A 9,206-nucleotide genomic window follows, 5' to 3' on the forward strand; every position below is an offset into this window, starting at 1 on the left:
GACAAAACGACCCAGGGCATTCGGCATATGTGGCTCCCATAGGCAACTCTTGGAGTCTTACAATATCCAGTGGACTCTGAGAAGCTCTGACAGGTCCTGCAGTTTATAAAAAAGTAACTGAAGTCCAGACTTCTTTTGACAATCGGATTCATTTGTGGAGTATTTGCCTAACAGTTCGAGTCAACACAATCTGTAACTATAAAAGTACTCAGCTAGGTAGCTATCGTATCACAGATGAAAACATGAGGCTGAATCCAAATCCGTTTGGCTTCAAAGTCTATGCTGCCAGTGTCCATGACTCCACCTAAACAGTGTGGACTTGCATGGACTTGCATGGACTTGCATGGTCCGTGATTGCATGGACGGTTTTTTGCCTCACCCTCACTGTGTGGAGGATGCTCTCCAGGCTAGCACAGCCAGTGACACCAGGAGGGGAAGGAAAGAGAAGCATTTCCTGAATATCCTTGAGTGCCCGGCACTGTGCTGGGCCCAGAGAGTACAGAGACGCTAAGACAGTGGCCCCTGCTCTGAGGGTGCTCACCATCTCGAAGTAGAAAGCGATGAATGACCAGCTTGTTTGGAAAGCAATGTCTCTGGAGCCAGACAGCCCTGAATCCCATTAAACGTCTGCTGTGTGCCCGGCAGTGTTCTGAGAACACCATCTCGAGTTTCCAAGGAATTCTGATGATCTTGGAAAATTCTAAGCCCAGCGCTTCTAGAAATAGTATTTGTGAGGGCTCTGAATGCCAGTCTGAATGCCAGTATTTGTGAGGGCTCTGAATGCTCTAGTCTGCAATGCGGAAGTCCTCATGCCAGGTGTCCCAGGTATTCTTGGAGCCTCCCCAGAGCTGCCTGGCCACCTCTCTCTCCCATCCAAGGAGAAGGAATTGTTCTCTGTTGACTTGCAGCCAGCAACAGGCCAGGCCACATGCCTGCTTCAGGAGAGAGCAGAGGGAGGTTGTGGGCAGGGCCTCAGGTGACAGCCGGGCCCGGGGAGGGAGGCTGTGTCGCGCTGCGGGGACCTGCGGCGACTTGTTCAAGCTCCAGTGGGCTCTGTGAGCCGGGGTAAGGCCAGGTGCCACCGTATTAATCAAGGATGTCACTTTAGTGGAAGCACTGAAGTTATTACTTTATTAATTGATTAACTCATTCACACTTTCTTCCCTTCTGCCTTATGTCCATTTAGCTTTTCCTTTTCCCATTCGAAGTGGGGGCCGATGAGACAGGACTGGGGGAGTCATCGTCACGGTAACTGGCACGGCCTGTGGGGGCTTGCATCAAGTTCCGGCACCAGGAAGGGCTCCGTTAGCCTCTAATTGTCTCTGCGTCTCTGTCTTCTTCTGTCACTAAGCAAGCTGAGTTTTCTGCTTGACCCCATCCTCTTTGCTGCGGGGAGTGATCAGGAACATAAAGGACGCCAGGTTGCCCGCATCCAGGGTGACAGATGGTCCTGATCTGCCCAAGACTGAGGGGATTACCCAGCAAGTGAGACTTGTAGTTCTTTTTTTTTTAATAAATTAATTTTTTATTGGTGTTCAATTTACCAACATACAGAATAACACCCAGTGCTCATCCCGTCAAGTGTCCCCCTCAGTGCCCGTCACCCACTCACCCCCACCCCCCACCCTCCTCCCCTTCCACCACCCCTAGTTTGTTTCCCAGAGTTAGGAGTCTTTATGTTCTGTCTCCCTTTCTGATATTTCCCACACATTTCTTCTCCCTTCCCTTATATTCCCTTTCACTATTATTTATATTCCCCAAATGAATGAGAACATACACTGTTTGTCCTTCTCCGATTGACTTACGAGACTTGTAGTTCTAAAACAGGAGCAGCCTCAGGCAAACCGCGGTGAGCCGGTTACCCTACCCCAGGTGGCATAGGGCCTGGAGGACAACCCATGACAGAAGCCACGAAGGCACTCAAAGTCCCATCTAAGTATGGAGAATATGCTGATTTTTCTTGATCTACAAAAGTTTAGACTTCTCAACCCCGTCCTGTTAATCACCAGACAAGTAGGACCCTGTCTCTAGAGACAGAGGCTGAGATCAAGGCCCCCGGCTCTGGGGTCCAGTCCTGGTTCAGCCACCTACGACCCCAAAGCTCTTGGACAGATCACTTAGCTTTTATCAACCCCACTTCCTTGTCTAGATTCAATTGGCTAACATCTCGCTTAGGATTATTAGATCTATGTTCAGTAGCCTGGCCTGAATTTTTTCTTTTTTTTATAATAAATTTATTTTTTATTGGTGTTCAATTTGCCAACATACAGAATAACACCCAGTGCTCATCCTGTCAAGTGCCCCCCTCAGTGCCTGTCATCCATTCACCCCCACCCCCCGCCCTCCTCCCCTTCCACCACCCCTAGTTCGTTTCTCAGAGTTAGGAGTCTTCATGTTCTGTCTCCCTTTCTGATATTTCCCACACATTTCTTCTCCTTTCCCCTCTATTCCCTTTCACTATTATTTATATTCCCCAAATGAATGAGACCATATAATGTTTGTCCTTCTCCGATTGACTTATTTCACTCAGCATAATACCCTCCAGTTCCATCCCTGTCAAAGCAAGTGGTGGGTATTTGTCATTTCCAATGGCTGAGGAACATTCCAGTGTATACATAAACCACAGCTTCTTTATCCTCATCTTTCGATGGACACCGAGGCTCCTTCCACAGTTTGGCTATCGTGGCCATTGCTGCTAGAAACATCGGGGTGCAGGTGTCCCGGTGCTTTACTGCATCTGTATCTTTGGGGTAAATCCCCAGCAGTGCAATTGCTGGGTCGTAGGGCAGGTCTATTTTTAACTCTTTGAGGAACCTCCACACAGTTTTCCAGAGTGGCTGCACCAGTTCACATTCCCACCAACAGTGCAGGAGGGTTCCCCTTTCTCCGCATCCTCTCCATTTGTGGTTTCCTGCCTTGTTAATTTTCCCCATTCTCACTGGTGTGAGGTGGGATCTCATTGTGGTTTTGATTTGTATTTCCCTGATGGCAAGTGATGCGGAGCATTTCCTCATGTGCGTGTTGGCCATGTCTATGTCTTCCTCTGTGAGATTTCTGTTCATGTCTTTTGCCCATTTCATGATTGGATTGTTTGTTTCTTTGCTGTTGAGTTTAAGAAGTTCTTTATATAGTGAAAGGGAATATAAGGATCTTGGATACTAGCCCTTTATCTGATATGTCATTTGCAAATATCTTCTCCCATTCTGTAGGTTGTCTTTGAGTTTTGTTGACTGTATCCTTTGCTGTGCAAAAGCTTCTTATCTTGATGAAGTCCCAATAGTTCATTTTTGCTTTTGTTTCTTTTGTCTTCGTGGGTGTATCTTGCAAGAAGTTACTGTGGCAGAGTTCAAAAAGGGTGTTGCCTGTGTTCTCCTCTAGGATTTTGATGGATTCTTGTCTCACATTTAGATCTTTCATCCATTTTGAGTTTATCTTTGTTTATGGTGCAAGGGAGTGGTCTAGTTTCTTTCTTTCTTGTATATCGTCCTTGCTTGGTTTGGGGACTGAGGTTACATTTCATGAGCCTCACAGATGCATTGGGACTGAGTTCTGTTCTGTGGCAGCATTTGTATCAAAGTGAAATTGCATATATATATATTTTTTCAATTTGTCTAATTTATTGACATACTGCATTTATAATCCAGTTATATCTTTAATGCTTTACAACTCCAATATGCCCCATTTCAATTCCTATCATTTATGTTTACCCACTATTATTTTCTCTCAATCAGTATTATAAGATGCTAATTATAAGCACTTTGAAGAAACAAATAACAACCTGTTCCATGTTTGTTTTCTAAGTCACTACTTTCTAGTCTTATATGTAGTTATTTGTTATTCATTAAGAGGAAGCAGGGGAGAGTTGTCTTGTCCTTTCTCAAACTCCTTGATGCTTAACTCACCAGTTGTTAGGCTGTCTTTTTTCCCCCAACATAAAATATCATGGTTTGGTGTACAATAATTTCATTATTTCAATGTACAAAATATTGACACTTTTGACTACAAATTCTTCTTTGAATGCATTGTTAAGAACGTGACATCATTTCAGATTCTTTTGAGGATGTGAAAGATGTGAGCTGTTCCTCTCCAGAGCTGTCCTCCATCCCTCTTCTGTCCTGTCCAGTGAGCTGACAGCTGTGAACTGAGCAGCTGGCTCCAAGGCCCCCTGGCTTCACTGGGAGGAGTCAGGAGGGGAAGGTGACCAAGGTCAGGTGTGCGTTTTCCAGTTTCCTTGTTCATTCATGTGTTTCACTCAGAGCACACCCTACACCCAGGAAGTAGGCCATTCACTCTGCTCACCTACTCCTGCATTTTCTGTCTCCCCGTTGATAAGTGAGTTCCATGATGGTAGTTTCCCAGCCCTGAGCCCAGGACCTGGCATGGATTAAGAACCTCTCCAGTGTCTGGTCCTCAAGAGAAGAGTTGAAGGAATCTTTATAGATCAGAGTCCAGCTCCTTCCGGGTATATCTGTGAAACTAAGGCCAAAGAGGCAAGAAGATATATGGATGGTCAAGAGTCTCACTGGAGGCAGAGCCAGGGCCCACATTTCGCTCCCTGAGCTCCTTCAGGCCGAGCATAGGTCCTCTTGGGGGATCGAGGGCAGGGGTGTGGGGTATCATATCTACGCACAGCAGGGAGACAGGTGTTGTCATTCCTCCACCCTGACTCACTCATCCCGTTTCTTCCCCTAAGCTCCTCTGATTTCTGCACCTCCAGAATCAAGCCTGCACAGACGGTCAGTTAATTAAATGAGGCCACAACAGCCGAATGCGCTGGAAGGTGTCTGTGCCCACTGCCAAACCTCTAACTTCTTTATAGCTGGGATTCTGAAAACAATAAAGTTCCCCAAGAAGCTGAGCAAAAGCTGACTCCTGAGGTCAGACCCAGTAAGCAGTGGCTGCCAGGGACAGATGTCTGAGCCACAGTCTCAGAGCTGCTGGACTCACAGACAGGTTCGAAGACGGGTCCCGTTTTACCTTCCTCTTCTGCTGATCCAAGGTCCCTAACCAAAGCACAAAAGGGAAACACAGACATTTTGAAAGAAACCACTGTGGGTGGTAAAAGGGAAGGAGGACCAGCAAACATTATTGAAAACTGATTCAATGTGCTCTTAAAACTATTCAGGTGGCACCTGGGTGGCTCAGTCGGTTAAGCATCTGACTCTTGATCTTGGCTCAGGTCATGATCTCCAGGTCTTAGGATCGAGCCCCGCATCAGGCTCTGCACTCAGCTGGGAGCCTGCTTGAGATTCTCCCTCTCCAGCTCCCTCTGCCCTTCCCCAACTCAAGCACATGCTCTCTCTCTCTTTTTTTTTTTTTTTATTGGTGTTCAATTTACTAACATACAGAATAACACCCAGTGCCCGTCACCCATTCACTCCCACCCCCTGCCCTCCTCCCCTTCTACCACCCCTAGTTCGTTTCCCAGAGTTAGCAGTCTTTACGTTCTGTCTCCCTTTCTGATATTTCCCACACATTTCTTCTCCCTTCCCTTATTTTCCCTTTCACTATTATTTATATTCCCCAAATGAATGAGAACATATAATGTTTGTCCTTCTCCGACTGACTTACTTCACTCAGCATAATACCCTCCAGTTCCATCCACGTTGAAGCAAATGGTGGGTATTTGTCATTTCTAATAGCTGAGTAATATTCCATTGTATACATAAACCACATCTTCTTTATCCATTCATCTTTCGTTGGTCATCAAGACAGTGTGGTACTGGCACAAAAACAGACACATAGATCAGTGGAACAGAATAGAGAATCCAGAAGTGGACCCTGAACTTTATGGGCAACTAATATTCGATAAAGGAGGAAAGACTATCCATTGCAAGAAAGACAGTCTCTTCAATAAATGGTGCTGGGAAAATTGGACATCCACATGCAGAAGAATGAAACTAGACCACTCTCTTTCACCATACACAAAGATAAACTCAAAATGGATGAAAGATCTAAATGTGAGACATGCTCTCTCTTAAAAAAGTTAACATATACATAAATTTCAAGACTTTCCAAGGAAGACTTTGCTCATAAGTAGATTTTTTAAAAACTCAATATTAGTTTTATAATGGCTACTTTTAAAGGACTGGAAGCACTTTCCCTTGGGTCAGAAGTCTGACCAAATACCACCTTGCTTCATTCCCAGGCATGTGACACCAATAGTGCATTCACCCCGCTGAGAGGCATCTGCTTGGTCCCAAGCACTTATGGCTTGCTCTCAAAATGAACACTTATGGTAAGTTCCACCCCTGGGAAACACCTTTCAGGTTTTATAAAACCCTTTCATGAGCTTATTTCACATTGTTTCCTTATAGGACCACAGCACTCACCAGGCTCATTTGAAGAGAAAAAAAATTGAGGCTCATGGAGGTTGAATCAACCTGCTTCATCTATCTGGCACTAAGAGACAGACTCCAAATTTGAAGCTTGCCTGTCTTGTGTATCACCCCGGGGCATGTCATATCATGTGTGTTGTTGAGTGTGTGTGTGTGTGTGTGTCTCTCCTATGTGTCTCTATAAATCTCTTGAGATAATGTCTTATCCACTTTGCTACTGGCCAATTCAGTCTCCATGGGTTGCATCTAACGGGGGGTCCCCATGGTCAAAGGTTTATTTATTTATTTATTTATTTATTTATTATTTATTTATTATTTATTTATTTTGGTCAAAGGTTTAAAATGCTTGCCTCTGTGTTTGCATGAATGAAGGGAAGTTCCCTTTGATAAGAAGCCTGAAAAATGGCAACCTTGTCCTGGCTCTGCTATGTGACTTTGGACAACTCACGTTCCCTTTCTGGTCCTTGGATTTTCCACTGGTGATGCAAGTTCTTTAAACCCCATAATCTAAAAGAAAGAAAGAAAGAAAGAAAGAAAGAAAGAAAGAAAGAAAGAAAGAAAGAAAGAAAGAAAGAAAGAAAGAAAGAAAGAAAGAAAGAAAGAAAGAAAGAAAGAGAAAGAAAGAAGGAAGAAAGGAAGAAAGAAAGGAAGAAAGAAAGAAAGGAAGGAAGAAAGGAAGGAAGAAAGGAAGGAAGGAAGAAAGGAAGGAAGAAAGGAAGGAAGAAAGGAAGAAAGAAGAAAAGAAAGAAAGAAAGAAAGAAAAAATTTTAAAATCCCATAATCTCTCATTTCCCTCTTCATGCCAAAGGTCTTGACGTGATGCAGCATATCAAAAGAGAAAGTGAGATCTCTTCTCATATTCTTAAAACCAAATCAAAGACACCTGTAGTGAAAACAGAAACTTTTTTTGGCTTGAGGATCTTAAAGTGACCAGGAGGCAGGACTTACTATGTAATTTGTGGGATCCAGTCAAAAGGAAAATGTATGTCCCTTATTAAAAATGTTTAAATAATTTCAAGATCGCAACCAAAGAGCTTTAGACCATGTGAAAGCCTTACTGAGAATGGAGCCCTGTGTGAATGTGTAGGTTTTTTGTTTTTTGGGGTTTTTTTTTTTTTTTTAATATTTATTTATGATAGACATACAGAGAGAGAGAGAGAGAGAGGCAGAGACACAGGAGGAGGGAGAAGCAGGCTCCATGCCGGGAGCCTGATGTGGGACTCGATCCTGGGACTCCAGGATCGCTCCTTGGGCCAAGGGCAGGTGCCAAACTCCTGAGACACCCAGGGATCCCCGAATGTGTAGGTTTTACACACATGAAGCTGGTCCTACAAACAGCAACCCCAGTTTAAACATGAGACTCTTGCTAATGCATCTTGATGGGGACATTTCCCACTTCAGGAACTAGGACCTCTACATGGACACATCTCAGAGTTGGACTCAGGGTGATGGTCAGGAAGGCCATGCCCCCCACTCTGTTTGACTTCCAGACCCTCGCATCTGCCTGTTGATTCATAAAACCTTATAATGGTAGTTGATTTGGGGAATGGTGTTTAACAAAGGGCAGTCTGATCCCCTAGGGGACATTTGACAATATCTGCAGACATATTTGGTTGTCACAGCTTGGGGAAAAGGTGCCACTAGCATACAGTGGGCTGAAGCCAGGGAAGCTGCTAAATACCCGTACAAAATACAAGACAGCACCCTGTGACAAAGACTTATCTGCCCTTGAAAGTGATAGTCTCACAGTGAAAAATCTTAATTTGGGGCATACACTGCACCCCAAAATTTAACTCATGTAGCAGGCCCCCCGACTATCACTGCTTTAACATACACCGGATAGAGTGCATATGCCAAGGTCGCCCACATACTTGCCACTTCTTACTCCAATTGGTCTGATGTCGTAGATATGTAATCAATAACGTAATATTCTGGGGGTTTTCCAAACAGTCCAGATCCCTTCAGACTCTACTGTGGTAAGAGATGTAGAAGCAGCATGGCTTGCGGGCAAGAATGTATGGTCCTACTTTCCGACTACAGGGTGGAAACGGATGGACTCTGACGTATGAATGGGCTCCTCAAGGATACCTAGGAAACTCATTCAGGCAGCTTCTCACTGCAGAAGGGACGCAAATGATGAATGAATGAGTCAGCAGTCTACGTATAAAACATGAGAGCCAGTTCCCGCATGCACCAGTGATGGTAATGATGGGACAGTGTTTCATGAACTTGAGGGCAAGATCAAGTTCCTATGTCCCTCTGCTTGGGCCCTATGACAAAATATCACAGGACCAGCAGACAGCTACTGCCCTTCGCTCGGAGCAAACATCCCTTGAATGAAGGTAGCTGAATGAAGGCACTGGTGAGCACAGAGTCCTCAAACTGGGCTCTGGGTAGGCATGTAGGGATCCCAGCCTCTACCCTCTGCCCCTCTCCACACCAGCCAGGGTGCTTCCCCAGACCCGGACATCTGGCCAGCAGTAGGCACAGCACTGAATGCCTCTTATCCCAGGCTATTTCCCTGACTCAATCCTATAGGATTCTGGAGCTTAGGGAGGAGCTTTTCCTAGTCCAGGGGACACCTAGGGTCTGGATATCATGCCAGGGCTAGCACCCACTGCTCGAGCAGTTGCCCCCATCTCCAGAGATGAGTGGTTATATACCTCGGGAAGAAAAATGACCAAATGGGAAATTGATGCGCCAAAAACCCTCTAGGAACTGACTCTCCTTCCCTAAAAAGCAGACCGAATGCCTGGCCTCTTCTCTGCAAGTCCAGAGAGGAGCTCACACAGGCTTGGGTTGCTAGTTTGCAAATAAACATGGCTCAACATCCTACACAATTAAAGGATCCTGCTGTCACAACATTAT

The 9,206-nt window shown here is 45.1% G+C and overlaps 1 long non-coding RNA gene across 1 annotated transcript; it reads left to right on the forward strand.

Annotated features, from left to right (window-relative positions):
* The first annotated feature begins 712 nt into the window (after positions 1-712).
* LOC119874488 lies at positions 713-6,488 on the forward strand. The gene is made up of 4 exons (XR_005368328.1): positions 713-825; positions 1,187-1,485; positions 6,149-6,238; positions 6,318-6,488. It is a non-coding gene; the product is annotated as an uncharacterized LOC119874488 (long non-coding RNA).
* Positions 6,489-9,206: the final 2,718 nt, after the last annotated feature.

Source organism: Canis lupus, chromosome 13 (genome assembly GCF_011100685.1).
Source record: "Canis lupus familiaris isolate Mischka breed German Shepherd chromosome 13, alternate assembly UU_Cfam_GSD_1.0, whole genome shotgun sequence".
Lineage (NCBI taxonomy): Eukaryota > Metazoa > Chordata > Mammalia > Carnivora > Canidae > Canis > Canis lupus.